This window comes from Crotalus tigris, unplaced genomic scaffold (assembly GCF_016545835.1).
Source record: "Crotalus tigris isolate CLP2741 ecotype Arizona unplaced genomic scaffold, ASM1654583v1 scf7180000017753.6788120, whole genome shotgun sequence".
In the NCBI taxonomy this organism is placed as follows: domain Eukaryota; kingdom Metazoa; phylum Chordata; class Lepidosauria; order Squamata; family Viperidae; genus Crotalus; species Crotalus tigris.
In genome coordinates, this window is record NW_024096615.1 from 4,282,385 (window position 1) to 4,300,441 (window position 18,057).

General features: G+C 39.7%; 1 protein-coding gene and 1 long non-coding RNA gene across 2 annotated transcripts in view; one reads left to right on the forward strand and one right to left on the reverse strand.

Annotated features, from left to right (window-relative positions):
• The window catches only part of RASGEF1A (RasGEF domain family member 1A), a 188,223-nt gene that overhangs the window by 20,158 nt on the left and 150,008 nt on the right, over positions 1-18,057 (forward strand). The gene's annotated exons all lie outside the window — the stretch shown is intronic.
• LOC120306827 overlaps positions 16,231-18,057 on the reverse strand; it is a 92,222-nt gene continuing 90,395 nt past the window's right edge. The window contains exon 3 of the long non-coding RNA XR_005556399.1: positions 16,231-16,484. This is a non-coding gene — a long non-coding RNA (uncharacterized LOC120306827). The remainder of the gene's footprint in view (positions 16,485-18,057) is intronic.

The following is an 18,057-nucleotide window of genomic DNA, read 5'->3' on the forward strand; positions in this document are numbered from 1 at the left end:
CTCTGCATACCAACGGTTGACCTTGGCTGACTGACGCTAGTTGCCAGGCTCAGCTGGGCTTCCATCCCCCCCTTCTTCCTTATAGTCCAATCTTCCCCTTCCCCCCCCCCATTGCTAATGTCAGGCTGTTTGCTCATGAAGCTTGGATAGAAAAGATGCAGCCATGACAGACACGGTGGTAAAATAAAATGTAACTCTCCTTGTTTTACATATGAAGATACACCCATCCACAGACTGTCATAAAGAGCTTGGGATAGCTATCCTAGTTGGGTAGACAGGATAAAGTTGAAGCTTGCTGTAATTTCTGCACCTACCTTGATAAGAAGTCAAGCTTTAGTTACCATAGCAACCCTCTTAACAAAATGGAGCTTAGGCACTGGAGATAACACCGGTCGGCTGAGTAGAATATTTTACAATGCTTTTGATTAAGAAAGTTCAATTTTTGGCACATTTGCTTAATACATTTCTTTCACTAGTTACAGCATGTGAACAAAATTTCGGAGTTTCAGGACAAAATGACCGCTTACTAATCCTAATTTTGACATATATATATATATATATATATATATATATATATATATATATATATATATATATATATATATATATATATATACACCCTGTCAGCCCAAATATGGGAGAAAGAAATCTTCTTTCTTTTTCTTTTCTTTTGCCTGTATCAGCTCCATCCAGAGCCATCCACAAGCAGCAGTCACCAGCTACGACATCATAAAGAGAGAACTGGTATAGCTATTTCGAGTTCCTTTAACTCTCTTCAGCCAGACTTACTCTTCTGAGATTCGAACCTGGGCTATCTGCATGTTAGGCAGTTGTTATAAACTTCGAAGCATGAAGCTGAAAACACCAGCCTGAAGATGACGAATGGGACTTCGTCAAAACATCGCCAAGACACTTCCAATTTTACGTGGGAGAAAACCCGAATAACCAAAGACCTACATGCAAACACCCGCGAAAACCTCAGAATATATATATATATATTCAAATATCAAAAAAGGGGGGAAAGGGACAAAGAAAGGGAGAGGCTGAGCAAAATAGAGAGAGAAAGGAGAGGCTGATTATTAAACTCCATTGACTGTGATCTTAAATTTGTAATATTACCCTCCTCTCTATTCATTAGAGATAATTCTGCTTGAATTCTGAATAATAATGCAGATATAAGACCACACCTGGAATACTGCCACCAACTTTGGTAACCAAGCTACAAAAAAAGATGTTGATACTTTGGGGGGGGGGAAGTGCAGAGAAGAGCAACTAAGATGATTAAAGGCCTGGAGACTAAAACATACGAAGAACGGCTTCAGGATTTGGGTTTGGCTAGTCTAGAGAAAAGAAGAAATAGGGGGGACATGATAGCAGTATTCCAGTATTTGAGGGGATGCCACAAAGAAGAGGGGGTCAACTTATTTTCCAAAGAACCAGAGGGCAAGACAAGAAATAACAGATGGAAACTAACCAAGGAGAGAAGCAACCTGGAATTAAAGAGAAATTTCCTAACAGTGGGAACAATTAACCAGTGGAACAACCTGCCTCCAGAATATGTGGGTGCTCCATCACTGGAGGTTTTTAACAAGGGACTGGACAGCCACTTGTCTGAAATGGTATAGGGTCTCCTGCTTGATCTGGGGGCTGGACGAGAAACTTCTCCAGCTGGATCGGGCCCTGAGCCAGACGTTGAAGTAATCATGGACGAGGATGACCGAGGCCCCCAGCCAGGTCCATTCCCCTGCGATGGACCCCCACATGCCATAGACCACCACGCACAGGGCCACCAGGAACTCCAGTGTCCAGCTGAGGGCATGGACGCCGTACAGGATCTCCTCCATCTTCTCCCAGGGGATCCCCTGGAAGGGCTCCATCACAAATAGGCTGTAGACGAAGAGGGTCCCCAGCACCTGTGAAGGGGGTAGGGAGGATAATAATGATAATAATGATAATAATAATAATAATAATAATAACAACAATAACAATAAAGTTGGAACAGAACTTGGAGGTCATCTAGTCCAACCCCCTGCTTTTGTCCAGTCTCTTCTTAAAAACTTCCAGTGTTGGAGAATTCACCGCTTCTGGAGGCAGGTTGTTCCACTAGTTAATTGTCCTCACTGTCAGGAAGTTTCTCCTTAGTTCCAGGTTGCTTCTCTCCTTGATTACCGTATATGCCGCCATATTAGGCGACCCGGCATATAAGACGACCCCCGTCTTTATAGCCGGGCCACATTCCTAGAACGTCGTCTTATACGCCGGAAACTACCAGTATTTCCGGCGTATAAGACGACTCGGTGTATAAGACGACCCCCGTCTTTGGCGCCAATTTCAGCGCTCGCAGAAGTCGTCTTATACGCCGGCATTTACGGTAGTTTGAGAATTTGAGAGCAATTAGGGAAATTAGGAAAACAATAGATATTCTTCCAGTATAAATAAACAGGACTGTCCACTGTGTATTTTTTTTTTATTTGCTTAGTTACTCGCCTGATTAAATGCAATCACTTGCTTAAATTTAATAACACCCATATTTCAGTCCATGTGCTTTCTCATTAAGTAAATGAATGTTGATTTATGCTGCCAGGAAAAAAGAACACATTCTATTTCATTGCTTGTTAAAAGAATATTAAAGTATAAGAAAGAAAGAAAGAAAGAAAGAAAGAAAGAAAGAAAGAAAGAAAGAAAGAAAGAAAGAAAGAGAGAGAGAGAAAGAAAGAGAACCTCTACTACCAGCCCTGTCCTTTCCTTTACATAAGTTTACATGGAACAGTCATTTCATACTTCATAGTATGAATAGTAACTTAATCGTGATGCAATCAATATTTTATAATAATGTTCTAATAATAGATAACTGTTACGAAAAGTCAGTCACATTGTTTTAAAGAAAGGGAACAATAAAAATTAAAGGATTCCCTTTTTACAAACCTGTAATCCCTTAATTTGGGGTAGTATGGCCATACTAAAATATATTTTTTTAAAAAAATAGTAAAGATGACATCTACTTTGATTCATGCGCCATTGTTAATGACATATAATGGATGCCTGCATAAAGCTCCCATTAAGATATTGGTTTATCCAACCTTGCTTAGCTTCTGACTCAGATAGACAGACAGATATTTCTGCTAATAGTGGAAAACTATCTAGGGCAGTGGTTCTCAACCTGTGGGTCGGGACCCCATTTGGGGTCGAACAACCATTTCACGGGGGTCGCCAAACAATGCAGTCCGCCATTTTTTCCCCCTTTTCCTTAGCTGTGCTACTCCCTTTTATTCTATTGGCTTTTGAAAGCCAATAGAATAGACTCTCTTGAATAGAGTCTAATTCTATTGGCTTTCCAAAGCCAATAGGAATTGTCCAGGCTGTCTCTGCCCTGCTGAGCCCGCCAAAAGTCCCATTCTGCAAACAGTGCTGCACCGGTTGAGTAGTCCTCAACTTACAACCGGTTGGGGGTCGCGGCATTAAAAAGGTTGAGAACCACTGATATAGGGGAAACCCAAAGAGTTTTTTTTTTTTCCCAGGAGGCAACTGGACTTTCTTATTTATCTCTGAAGACATTTCGCTTCTCATCCCAGAAGCTTCTTCAAGCTCTGACTGGAGGGTGGGGAATGGAAGGATTTATACTCCTTGCAGACAGCTGGTCATTTATCTTCTTTTGGAGAGTCATTGAGGCCACCTGGAGGTTTATTTGTGTCCTCAGGGTCACCTGAGTGGGGAATGGAAGGATTTGTATTGCTTGCCAATCCTTTCACTCCCCACCATCTAGTCAGAGATGGAAGCTTCTTGGAGGAGAAGCGAAACGTCTTCAAAGATAAACAAGGAAGTCCAGTTGCCTCCTGAAAAAGCAACTTTTGGGATCAACCATGACCTGGAAGACTGAGAATCTCCACAGACATTTATTTAGGGCAAAGAAGCTAAGAGATACTCTCTAGGGAGGGAATCCTGCCAGATCAGTCACATTCAGATGTTGTCTGGAAGGTTGAAGATAATAGAGGATGCACCTTATTTCTGGCCTAGTCAGACAGTTGTCCATTCCAGACTTTTGTCCCAAAGAACATGTAAGTATATTTTCTGGAAAGCATTTCAAATCTATGCCCAAGGCTAGAGTAGTTTTGTGCATTCCTAAATTAAAAGCACATTGTTACTAGTATGTCTCAAAGGACATCCACCCTGACTGTCCTTTGGAGGGACAGATACTGAAGCTGAAGCTCAAATATTTTGGCCACCAGATGAGAAGAGAGGACAACTTGGAGAAGATCCCAATGTTGGGAAAGATGGAAGGTGAAAGGAGAAGGGGATGGGCAGAGGAGGAGATGGTTAGATGATGTCACCGACATGATGGACATGGGTTTGGGCAGATTCTGGGAGACAGTGGAGGATGGGGGAGGGATGCTGGTGTGCTATGGTCCATGGGGCTGTGAAGAGCCAGACATGACTTAGAGACTGAACAACAACAAAAATTATTAGTATGAGTGACACAGCTGTCTTGGACTTTATCTCCAACCTTCAGTGTGTTGTGTCACAGATCAAATCTGTGCTTCCCAACGTACATCACTGCTGCTCCCCCTTGGAGCTTCTTCTGCCTGTAACCTCCAATTCATTGGCGCAAGTTGCCAAAAGCCAATGCTGCAGATCCCAAAGAGGTCACTGTCTGAGGGATCAGGTGTTCCTTTGAATGTCTCTTTCAAGTGAAGCTCCAAAAATCCCTTTTTGAAGTAAAGCAGGGCTGTTTCCAATCCGTTTTTCGCTTCCTTCCAGGGTGTGCAGAGTGGGATACAATGCCCGCCGTTTGCAAGCTGGATCTCCCAAAAGAGATAGATGGAGTCACGCACCTTCCGTGAAGCATTGCCCACAACTAGCGGACCCATATTTCTTAATTTTGAAAAAATGTTATTGTTAGGCACAGCCAGGAGGCTGAACCCTATGGAATACAACTCAATGGAATGGAACAGAATACGTGAAATGAGATATTGCCATTCTAGTGAGACTCATATAAAGCATAGTGCAGAAGGAACATAAAGCAGATTCCCTTTTGCTCACGCTGCCAAAGTGGAGCGTAAACTATACATTTACAAATGGTGCGGCTGTGCCTTCTTCCTTTCTTTCTCAAAGGAAGCAATGCCAACTGCCTTCCCATGGACAGCAGCCCATACTTGCCGGAAAGACATCTAATTATTGGATACATGACATGCTAGAACAGATGTCAGGTGAATAGATATGACATCCCCAAGTAAAAATAGGAACTAAGACATTCCCAGATGGTTTGTGAGTTATGCTGTCTCTTTGCATTAGTGTCAGCTGTCCTTTCATCTTGAAAGAAGCAATTGGGAAGGAAAGAAGGAAGGAAGGAAGGAAGGAAGGAAGGAAGGAAGGAAGGAAGGAAGGAAGGAAGGGAGGGAGGGAGGGAGGGAGGGAGGGAGGGAGGGAGGGATTGCTCATATAGATGGGTTTATTAAAGTACCCATATTTGAAATGTTTTACTTATGGTTTTACTTATGCCTTAAGTAAGCCTTTCTGCATACATAATCATACTGTCCATCAAAGGAAGGTGAGCAGATTTTTAAAAATAATGCTTAGGCACATAATGGAATTAAGTACAGATCAAGACCTCCTTTTTTAAGAATCTCCTGCTGCCAGCAATCTGAAACATAGTTGTCAGGACACATGTTTTTGTTAATAAAATGGGACTTCATTAGAATTATGCCCTGCGCCGTCAGATTTTTCCACCACTGTATTCCATTATTCCATTCCATTAATCTATTACTTTAATCCCCCTGAAGCTGTTCACATTTTATTATTTAGTCCATACTGAACGGCATCTCCATAAATAATTGCATGAGGAAGAAAGAAGCCATAAAAAAAGAAAAAGAAAGGAAGTAGGGGAACAATGCCTTTATAAAAATAAGTGGGAGACCTATATATCACCTGGATGTTTCATCCCATTCTGTTAACAATTATGTTATGTTATGTTATGTTACGTTACATTATATACTACACTACACTACACTACACTACACTACAATATAATATAATATACTACACTACACTACACTACAATATAATATAATATAAGTATAGTACACTACACTACAATACACTACAATACAATACAACATAACATAACATAAATACACTACACTACAATACAATATAAGTATACTATACTACACAACACTACACTACATTACACTACACTACACTATATGATACGATACGATACCATACAATCTTCAATTCAACTTTTTTCAAGGAAAAAAACCTCAAGAAATTCCAGTTGCCTTTTGGAAAAGTATCTTTGGAGCAACCATGACTTGGATGATGGAGAATCTCCACAGACATTCAAAGTTAGAGGAGCTTATAACCTAATATTGAAGTCCTGACACACCACATTTTGGGCTGCTCGGTGACTGACTTATATTTTTGGCTCTTTGCAATGCCCTACAATCACCTAATTGCAATTTCACATTATTTTTTGATGCAAACCAGCATTTTCTGGCAAAAACCATCCCATAGCATATGGGAGAAAACACTGGCTTATTTATTTTAAAAAAAAAAAATGAAAGAAAGAAATCAGGAGATGTGTCTTTTTTACTTTAAAACCTTTTCCATTATTGGATCTCGTGCAGACTGTCAGCAAAACGCAAAACATTGTGTTCTGTCTTGTGACTCACTCCTGGGGTAAAAATATCTCCGTTTTGGCAAGTCGTATTCAACACTTTTTCTCACTGCCCTGTATTAGAAAATAGAGCAACTAAGATGATCCAAGGCCTGGAGACTAAAACATACGAAGAATGGCTGCAGGACTTGGGTTTGGCTAGTCTAAAGAAATAGGGGAGACATGATAGCAGTGTTCCATTATTTGAGGGGCTGCCACAAAGAAGAGGGGGGCCACATTATTCTCCAAAGCACCAGAGGGCAGGACAAGAAACAATGGCTGGAAACTAATCAAGGAGAGAAGCAACCTGGAATTAAGGAGAAACTTCCTGACAGTGAGGACAATTAACCAGTGGAACAGCTTGCCTCCAGAAATCGTGGCACTCCATCACTGGAAGTTTTTAAGAAGAGCCTGAATAACGACCTATCTGAAATGATATAGGTTCTCCTGCTTGAGCAGGGGGTGGACTAAAAGACCTCCCAAGGTCCTTTCCAGCTCTATTCTATTCTAACTCCTTCTTGGTCATGGATCTGCATCTCAAAAATTTAGGCTCTATAGTATTGGGAAACAAACATCTCAGGAAAGCTACATTTTACTGAGATAAGTTAGAATAACAAAATCTCGCAGACCAGATTGTGTTTTATCCCTTCTCCATCTTATATGCCCTACTGCATAAGAGCCTGCTTGAGTCTCTTCCAAATGCTATCTTGTTTTCAAGATCTTAAGGAATGTTTCAGCCCTCTTATGTAATAGTTCTGGCCTAATTCTCTCAGTCTCCTAACTGCAACAGGATGGGAGACAATCTGACACTGTTGTTTTGAAGTTCAGCTCTGCAGCCCTGCCATTCAAATGTTAACCGGGAAGCACCTTGCTTAGTTCCCATTACAAACAAAGTCACTTGCTGAGAGACAATGTTAGAAGGATCCAGAGACATGGAAAACTTGGTCACTTTGATGGATATAGAATTTTCTGCTCCTACTCGATGGAAAAGTGTGGAAAATATTGAAAAATTACCAGGAATTATAACTTAGACCTAGTTGGACGTCTGAAGTAAGGTAGGCTATTGAAACAATGGGTATCGGTTTAAATTTGGGTTTAAGACTCACATCTTTAGGAAGTTGAATGAGCCACATTGAGTCAGCCTATTAACAGGATTGTTGTTTTGGGGATAAACTGCAAGAAGAAATACTATAATTGACATTTTGAAGGATTAAGAGTAATATTTTGGGAAGGATATTCTGGAAAAGTCTGTTTTTACAGAGCCTCACACACTAAACCAAAAATGGCTGGTTCAGCATTTCACCAAGCCGTGTATATATATTCAGTTCACAATATACAACCGCTGCGTAGCATCTGACAGAATAATAAAAAATTAGTGATTTAAAGACTGTAAGTTTGACAGAGCTGTATGGCTTTCCAAAGCTTCATTTATTGACCACTGCTTGGAACGATAGCTAGCTAAAAATAAACTTTACACTTCCATTTAATTAAAGAAGCGAGCTTATGCTGTCGAAATCAAATTATCCTTAAATACATTTATTGGCATGGCGCAGGATCAGCTAATTAAAAAGATGGCGGTGCGTTGCAAGGTTAGTCAATTTAATCAATCGGTGTCTAATTATCATTGGGTGTGTTTCTTGAGAGCAAAAAGAAGTGGCATTTGCACACCAAGCCATGTATTGTCTATTTATTTTATTTAGTAGTCACATCTATAGAGCCATCCATCTCAAGTAAAGGGACTCTTAGGTGGCTTACGATAAAAAAAAAAAACATCATAAATAGCAATAGCATTTAGACTTATATACCACTTCATAGTGCTTTATTGCCCTTTCTAAGTGGTTTACAGAATCAGCATATTGCCCTCAATATAAAACTTAGATGTATATGTAGAGATGAAGAATTGATTGTAAAAAGTGGAATAATCTGATAAGAATGTATATACTGGAATGTCACGCTAAATCCAATGTTTGTTTGTTCTTAACTGTATTATAAATAAAATTTGAAAAAAAAAGTATCAGTTCACTGCAGAATGTTTCAATATTATATAGCAGGCTGTAAGGGAAGGTGGAATATATTATAATGTAATTGGCAAAAAGATTCGGATTCCTTTCTATGAATAAATACTATTCAGTTTAGGGATCAAAAGATCTTTTTTATTATTTATGAGTTAAATCAGTAGTTCCTAGAATTCTTACCACACAATTTTGCTCTCTCTCTCCCCTCCCCTCATTTTACCGACCTCGGAAGGACGGAAGGCTGAGTCAATAGCAATAGCAACAGCACTTAAACTTATATACTGCTTCACGGTGCTTTACAGCCCTCTCTAAGCAATTTACAGTCAGCCTGTGGCCCCCAACAATCTGGGTCCTCATTTTATCGACCTTGGAAGGACAGAAGGCTGAGTCAAGAGCAACAGCACTTAGACTTATATACCACTTTGTTGTGTTTTACAGCCCTCTCTAAGCAATTGACAGAGTCAGCCTGTTGCCCCCAACAATCTGGGTCCTTGCTTTACCAACCTCCGAAGGATGGAAGGCTGAGTCAATAGCAATAGAAATAGCACTAGAAATAGCATGTAGACTTATACACCACTTCACACCTCTTTACAGCCCTCTCTAAGTGGTTTTCAGAGTCAGCCTTTTGGCCCCCAACAATCTGGGTCCTCATTTTACTGACCTTGGAAAGAAGGGTGGAAGGCTGACTCAATAGCAGTAGCAATAGAAATAGCACTTAGACTTATATACCACTTCACTGTGTTTTACAGCCCTCTCTAAGCGGTTTACAGAGTCAGCCTCTTGCCCCCGACCATCTGGGTCCTTGCTTTACCAACCTCAGACGGATGGAAGGCTGAGTCAATAGCAACAGCACATAGACTTATATACCACTTCACAGTGCTTTACAGCCCTCTCTAAATGGTTTTACTGAGGATTGCCTGCAACAACCTGGGTCCTCTTTTACCAACCTCGGAAGGACAGAAGGCTGAGTTAATAGCAATACCAATTGACTTATATACCACTTCACAGTGTTTTACAGCCCTCTCTAAGTGGTTTATCCCCTTGCATAAGCCCGGGTCCCAAAGCCAAGCCTACAAGCTCAGCGTCATTGACCCCGAGCTATCATGCCCCCGTCTAATATCAGACCAGTATATAATTAATCAAGGATTTTTTTTCTTCCCTGGGATAAACCTTCTGGAGTGCATAACCAGCCTTTGGATGTGCTGAAAAGCCAGCCATAATGGAGTTTGGCTTTTCCGTTGCCGAAACCAATCAGTCTGGATGGGTTAACGTGACACTCCTAGGAAAGTGTCCCATTGATAAATGGGGAACTTTACTCTGCAAGTGGTACATTTCACTTGATCTCCTCTTTAAATGAACACCTGGCGTAGGCCCAAATGCCCCTTTATAACCATCTCCATCTGTGGTCCAAATCCTTGGAACCGAGTTTGCGACAGCATTACGCCATTCCATGTGCTATCGAGACTTTTGGCTGGAGCTCTTGAAACCCAGATCATCCAAACATGCGGCTTTTCACAGCTCTAGCCAGCTAAGAGAGGAAGTGGTCATACTGTATCTCACTGAGCGGTTAAAAAAAAAAAAGTTTCTCGCAGAGAAAAACCCACTTTTTAGAAATAAAATCACCCCATGTGGTTTTGCAAGCCAGGACGGCTGTACAAGCAATCCTAACCAAATGACCAGAAGAAGTTGGAAAATGGGAAGAAAAACCTTATCATCCATCCATCCATCCATCCATCCATCCATCCATCCATCCATCCATCCATCTATCTATCTATCTATCTATCTATCTATCTATCTATCTATCTGGAGAAGACTCCTGCGAGTCCCCTGGACTGCAAGGTGATCAAACCGGTCAGTCCTAGAGGAGATCAACCCTGACTGCTCTTTAGAAGGCCAGATCCTGAAGTTGAAACTCAAGTACTTCTCACCTAATGAGAAGGAAGGACTCACTGGAGAAGAGCCTAATGCTGGGAAAGATGGAGGGCAATAGAAGAATGGGACGACAGAGAATGAGATGGCTGGATGGAGTCCCTGAAGCAGTAGGTGTGAGCTTAAATGAACTCCAGAAGGTGGCAGAGGACAGGAAGGCCTGGAGGAACGTTGTCCGTGGGGTCGCGATGGGTCGGACATGACTTTGCAACTAACAACAACAACATCTATCTACCTATCATCAATCATCTATCTATATTAAGTATCATATCTCTCTCTATCCATCTATCTATCTAAGAGGTATATATTGCTACCTGAGAAGATAATGTCATAATTTTTGACTTCTTTCTAGATAAACACAGCACCTAAAAAAAATCCATTTGCTCACCATTCAGAATTTTATGGACCTCTGTGCTATTACACTCCAACGAATCTAGATAGTTTATTTACTTCAAAGATAACACACAGTGATTTATAAGGTAAATAGCATTAGTAATAGTAATAATAGTAGAGTTGAAGGGACTTTTGAGGTCTTCTAGTCCAACCGCTTCTCTGGGTTAGGGTTAGGTTAATGTTTAGGTTAATATTTAGATTTATTTATGTATTTATTTGCAAAAATGATTGTTCTTTTGCAACTCTTCTGGCTCTGCAGTGTTTTTTTTTTTTAAAGAGCTGTGACCAAAACTCTACAAAATATGGTTATGCAATGGATTTATATAAAGGCATTACAGTTTTTTACATATTTATTTTCCGTTATTGTTTTTTTCAGATTAATCATGCCTAAAAATGAATGTTGCCTTCTCTGGCGCACATGGATTATCAGTTTGTGCTGTTTCGTTTTCTTCTTTCTCTTTTTTTTTATCTTCTTAAATTAAACTAAACTAACAAGCTACTTTGGCAAGGAATCATTTCTTTTCAACAGCTTCAGGTTTTCCCCTCTTTAGCATTTCAGGAGATCTATTTGCATATTTGGCAATAGCTCACACAACCAAGCTGGGCAAAAGCATGCAAAATGCTGAATAGTGGGCCGTAGAGTTTGAGACTATCAAACACAAATTCAAAGGCGCCAAACAGATTGGACTGCCTGGGGCTTTGCACCTGCAGACCCTGTGTGGGAAAACAATTCAACAGATGTTATTTATCTGGACAGAGCCAGGCTCGATAACAGAAATCTGGATTTGCTGGGCATTTTACAGACACATATTTAAACAAGCAAACTATCCCTGGTAACCATGCTGTATCTCAAAGTGAAATGCAGAGCAATATCAGATACCAGTGTATCAGGCAGTTGGACTAGATGACCTCAAAGCTCGCTTCCAACTCTACTATTATTACTATTGCTAATACTATTTACATTATAAATCACTGTGTGTTATCTTTGAAGTAAATAAACTATCTAGACTCGTTGGAGTGTAATATCTAGAAAGAAGCCAAAAATTATGACATTATCGTTTTCAGATAGCAATAGCAATATATACCTCTTAGACAGATAGATGGATAGAGATAGATATGACAGTTAATATAGATAGATGATTGATAGATAGATAGATAGATAGATAGATAGATAGATAGATGATTGATGATAGATAGATAGATAGATAGATGGATGGATGGATGGATAGATAGATAGATAGATAGATAGAAAGATAGATAGATAGATAGATAGATAGATAGATAGATAGATAGATAGATAGATAGATAGATAGATAGATAAGCTTTATTGTCATTTTTTACTGTAGGCACAATGGCATACATTAAAAATGAAATTTAATTGTTTCCTCTAAAAGTGTATACATACATAACACACATTTAAACATACTATATACAATGTATGTGTAGACTTCTACACCCTTATCTATACCACTTCATCGTGCTTTTACAGCCCTCTCTAAGTGGTTTACAAAGTCAGCCTCTGCAGTCTCTTGAACGCAGATAAGACCAAGAGTTGGACTATGGAATAGAATAGAGCTGGAAGGGACCTTAGAGGTCTTCTAGTCCAGCCCCCTGCTCAAACAGGAGAACTATACCATCTCAGACCAGTGACTGTCCAGTCTCCTGTTAAAAATCTCAAGTGATGGAGCACCCACGATTTCTGGAGGCAAGCTGTTCCACTGGTTTATTGTCCTCACTGTCTCCTTAGTTCTAGATTGCTTCTCTATTTGTTCAGTTTCCAAACATTGTTTCTTGTCCTGCCTTCTGGGGCTTTGGAGAATAATGTGACCCCCTCTTCTTTGTGGCAGCCCTTCAAATACTGGAACACTGCTATCATGTCTCCCCTGTTTCTTCTTTTCTTTATACAGAGTTTGCATTTCCACAAAATTGCTGGCAACCAACAAATGGAATTAAACCAGTTGAAACGTCTGCTCATTTTATGCGATGCTACAAAAATAAGTATGGTTATCTCAGCTCATTCCTAATTCATTTTACAACTCTATTGGCCACAGAACCGAAAAATTGCCATTAGATCTTTTAATGTTAATTTCTTAGGATTATCTTCTTTCTAGCAGTTTTTTTTCCTTTTGTTTTAATCTCATGAAGGGTTTATACCACTTTATAATGCCTTGGTAAGCCCACATTTGGAATATTGCATCCAGTTTTGGTCACCACGATGTAAAAAAGATGTTGAGAGTCTATAAAGAATACAGTGAAGTCCAGCAACAAGGGGGTCTGAAGGATAAAAAATATGACAGTTGGGCATGTCTAGTTCAATAAAGAGAATGACTAAGGGTGACATGATAGCAGTGTTCCAATATCTCAGGGGTTGCCCCAAAGAAGAAGCAGGAGAAGAAGCAATGGATGGAAACTAATCAAGGAGAGATCCAATCTAGAACCAAGGAGAAATTTCCTGACAGTGAGAACAATTAACCAGTGGAACAGCTTTTCACCAGAAGTTGTGAATGCCCCAACACTGGATGTTTTTAAGAAGAGATTGAACAATGATTTGTCTAAATGTCTATAGGGTTTCCTGCCTGAGCAGGAGGTTGGACTAGAAGACCTTCAAAGTCACTTCCAACTCTCTTATTCTGTCAATTGCGAACTCCAGTTTGAAACTGTGAAATTTCACCACATGAAATTTAGATTTCATTCTGCAATGAATGTTTATACATATGTTGTATATAGTATGTTTAGGTGTGTGTCATGTATGTGTTCACTTTGAGAGTGGGCAGCTAAATTTCATTTTTGATGTGTGCTGTTGTGCCCATAGTAAAAAAAATGACAATAAAGGTTATCATCTGTCTGTCTGTCTGTCTGTCTGTCTGTCTGTCTGTCTGTCTATCTATCTATCTATCTATCTATCTATCTATCTATCTATCTATCTATCTATCTATCTATCTATCTAATAGGATTTAAAAGTGCATTCCCAATTCTCTTGCCCCAGAGATATTCAACCACATCATGAAATCTTTGGAAGTTCTTTTTTTCAAAATATAATCCGAAATTAGTATTCACAGGAACGAATTTCCTAAGGAAAAAAAAAAACATTTTTCTCCATTAGTTTTATCCAACACCTACCAAAAGGAACAGATGAAATTGCTTAGGGGAAAAAAATACGTACTATTCTGTTGCTTGGTGAGGTATCGCAGTAGAAAAGACATTATGGTAAGGATAGAAGACAATCGTTAGAAAATCGTCACCTTTGCACTTAAGAAAATATCATCGCTATTGACTTGGAGGTGTCCCTTTTATTCTTCACAAAAGGAATGCTTCTATTAAAACTTACTGAATTTCTTTTAGTGTGACACACTTGAAGATGGCTTAGCAGCAGCCCTCTATGATAGGTCAAAAGAGGGTTGTATTATTAAAAGCACAGGGGGGGGGGCAATTTTTAAGATCACCGTAAGCTCTTTTAAAAAATTGCTATCATGAGACATCTTGGGAATAAAATAACTACATTTATCTCCAATGTTTCATAGATTTTTTTTTTTAGCACTGTAGAAGACACAAATGAGAAAGGATTTTTCCTAAGCCCATTCTCCTTAAGGACACTGCTTTGTGCTTTGGATGTAGACTCAATCCTATAGAAGGGAAGACATCCAAAGAGTTGTGTCTGTGTGTGTACAATAGGTGGATGTGTGTAAGAGAGTAAAATGAGGCAAATCTTGATCCCAAAAAGAATATAGGACTTGACTCCTATATGAAATGAATTGCGTTGACTGTTTTTGCAAGATGTTCAACTTCAAACAGAAAAGACATAAGTGTTTCTTCATTTCATAGAAAAGAGACCCTATACCAGGGGTAGGCAACCTTGGCTTTTTTATGATTCATGGATTTCAACTCCCAGAATTCCCGAGCCAGCCACGCTGAGGGGAAAGGGAGAGGTTCCAAGCTGAGCCATGCTGGCTCAGGAATTCTGGGAGTTGAAGTCCACGAGTCATAAAGGAGCCAAGGTTGCCTACCCCTGACCTATACCATTCCAGACAAGTGGCTGTCCAGTCTCTCCTTAAAAGCTTCCAGTGATGAAGCACCCACAGCTCCTGGAAACAAGCATAATCAACTCAATTCCAGAAAGGGAGAGATTTGCTTTTCAGCAGGAGAATATTGCCCTCCTGTTGTATCTCTAATTAGCAGCCCTAATTTGTACTGAGCTAATAAAAAGCACCAGTGGCATGGAGGGCTTTTGAAACTGAACACACACCGTGTTGCTTCCACTCTGGTTCTTATTATTTAAAATGGCTAATACTTTCAGTAAATACTACAGCATAGAGCCTAGCACAATTGATAAAATTTAATATCGGTTGCATTATCATTAGGCAGAGAGGAAAGGGACTTTATTCTAGAATAGAATAGAATAGAATAGAATAGAATAGAATAGAATAGAATAGAGTAGAGTAGAGTAGAGTAGAGTAGAGTAGAGTAGAGTAGAATGTAGAGTGGAATATAGAGTAGAGTAGAGTAGAGTGTAGAGTGGAATATAGAATAGAATAGAATAGAATAGAATAGAATAGAATAGAATAGAATAGAATAGAATAGAATAGAATAGAATAGAATAGAATAGAATAGAATAGATATTGGAATACAGGATAGAGTAGAGTAGAGTAGAGTAGAGTAGAGTAGAGTAGAGTAGAGTAGAGTAGAGTAGAGTGGAGTGGAGTGGAGTGGAGTGGAGTGGAGTGGAGTGGAGTGGAGTGGAGTGGAGTAGAGTAGAGTAGAGTGTAGAGTGGAATATAGAATAGAATAGAATAGAATAGAATAGAGTAGAGTAGAGTAGAGTAGAGTAGAGTAGAGTAGAGTAGAGTAGAGTAGAGTAGAGTAGAGTAGAGTAGAATGTAGAGTGGAATATAGAGTAGAGTGTAAGTGGAATATAGAATAGAATAGAATAGAATAGAATAGAATAGAATAGAAACAGAGTTGGAAGGGACCATGAAGGTCTTCTAGTCCAACCCCCTGGTCAAAGAGGAACCCCTATAACACATCAGACAAATGGCTGTCCAGCTTCTTCTTAAAAGCACCCACAACTTCTGAAAGCAAGCCATTCCATTGGTTGATTGTTTTCACTCTTAGGAAGCTTCTCCTTAACCGTTACACCTTGACCCATCCCCTCACAACGGTTCTCGGGGTTAAAAGATTCCCACTCCCAAAGACAGACCTTTGCACAGTGTACTTTTGAAAAAGGGAAAGGGAGTCTGTGGGGAATCTCCGGGCGCATAAACCACACACCGATGTCAGAGCCAATTTTATTGAAGACGAAGTGCTCTTCTTCTGGCGTTCCTCCAGCTGCGGAATAGCATCACAGTCCTGCCAGTCTGAAAGCGATCACTTGGAACCAGTCAAGCGGAGCAGATCAAAGACTGTGGCTTGCAGCCATGCTGCCCTTTTTCAAAAGCTCTTCCTAAAAATAGCCAGCTTTCCATCTGGGTCATGAGGGGAACTGCTGAGGCATCCGTCCACTGAAACCAAGAGAAAGAAAAACCCCTGTAAATATTATCACCACGATGTAATACATAACAGGAACGCTTGGAGAAACAGTGGCTGTATAATTGAAGTGGAAAGGCCACGGCGAGCCTCCAGGACTAGACCTTTGGGCCAGTTCCATTTTGGGTCCAACTGGACAACGTCCAGAATCCTGAGTTCCTTTTAAAGAAATGTGTTCTTTTCATGTTGCCACAAACTGTTTAAAAAGGATGTGTTTTTTTCATTGACGTCCTAGCTTGGAGTTCTCCAGAAAGAGGGTGGATGTAGAAACATATAGTTTGCCCTTCTTAATCTATAAACTAATAAGTGAGCATTAAATCTGTCTTTGTTGCAATTTCATTCATAATTTGCAAGCTCAAAATTTATATCTGTCTGTCTGTCTGTCTATCTAGCTAGCTAGCTAGCTATCTAATGTCTGTTTATCATCTATCTATCTATCTATCTATCTATCTATCTATCTATCTATCATCTATCAGCTATCTATCTATCTATCTATCTAATCTCTGTTTATCATCTATCTATCTATCTATCTATCTATCTATCTATCTATCTATCATCTATCTAATCTCTGTTTATCTATCTATCTATCTATCTATCTATCTATCTATCTATCATCTATCAGCTATCTATCTATCTATCTAATCTCTGTTTATCATCTATCTATCTATCATCTATCTAATCTCTGTTTATCTGTCTGTCTGTCTATCTATCTATCTATCTATCTATCTATCTATCTATCTATCTATCTATCTATCTCTAACATCTCTGTATATGTATCATAGATAACAAAAGCCTTGGGTGCAATCCCAAAACATCTGGAGCACCACTTGTGCACCATCAGCATTGACAAAATCACCATGAGTCCATTGCAGGAAGCAGCTTTACTTGAAACTATTACATCCTCCAATGATTTCTTGAATCCCATCAAACTATCTCAGGTCCTTGGGAAGGATTCAATAGGTGGATAAAAGTGCCCAATTCAGTCTAAACATCTGGCTCACTGTGTGATCAACCACAATAATAATACAAACTGTCCAAGTACTAAAATTATATGATCCCTCTGGAATCCCTCCTGAGGATCTACTTTTATAACCTCCGCCATGCAATTTAACTCCTACTCCATAATTTGCTGGCACGATCTTCTGATTTCTGCTCAGTAGCTCGTTCGATAGCAATGGCAACAGCACTTAGACTTATATACCACTTCACAGTGCTTTACAGCCCTCTCTAAGTGGTTGACAGAGTCAGCCTTTTGCCCCCCAACAATCTGGGTCATTTTACTGACCTTGGAAGGATGGAAGGCAGAGGCAATAGCAATAGCATTTAGACTTATAGATTGCATCACAATGCTTTGTAGACCTCTCTAAGCAGTTTACAGAGTCAGCCTATTGCTTTCAACAATTTGGGTCCTCATTCTACCGACCTCGGAAGGACAGAAGGCTGAGTCAATAGCACTTGCAATAGCCCTTAGACTTAGATACTGCTTCTCTAAGTGGTTTACAGAGTCAGCGTATTCCCCCCAACAATCTGGATTCTCATTTTACCAAT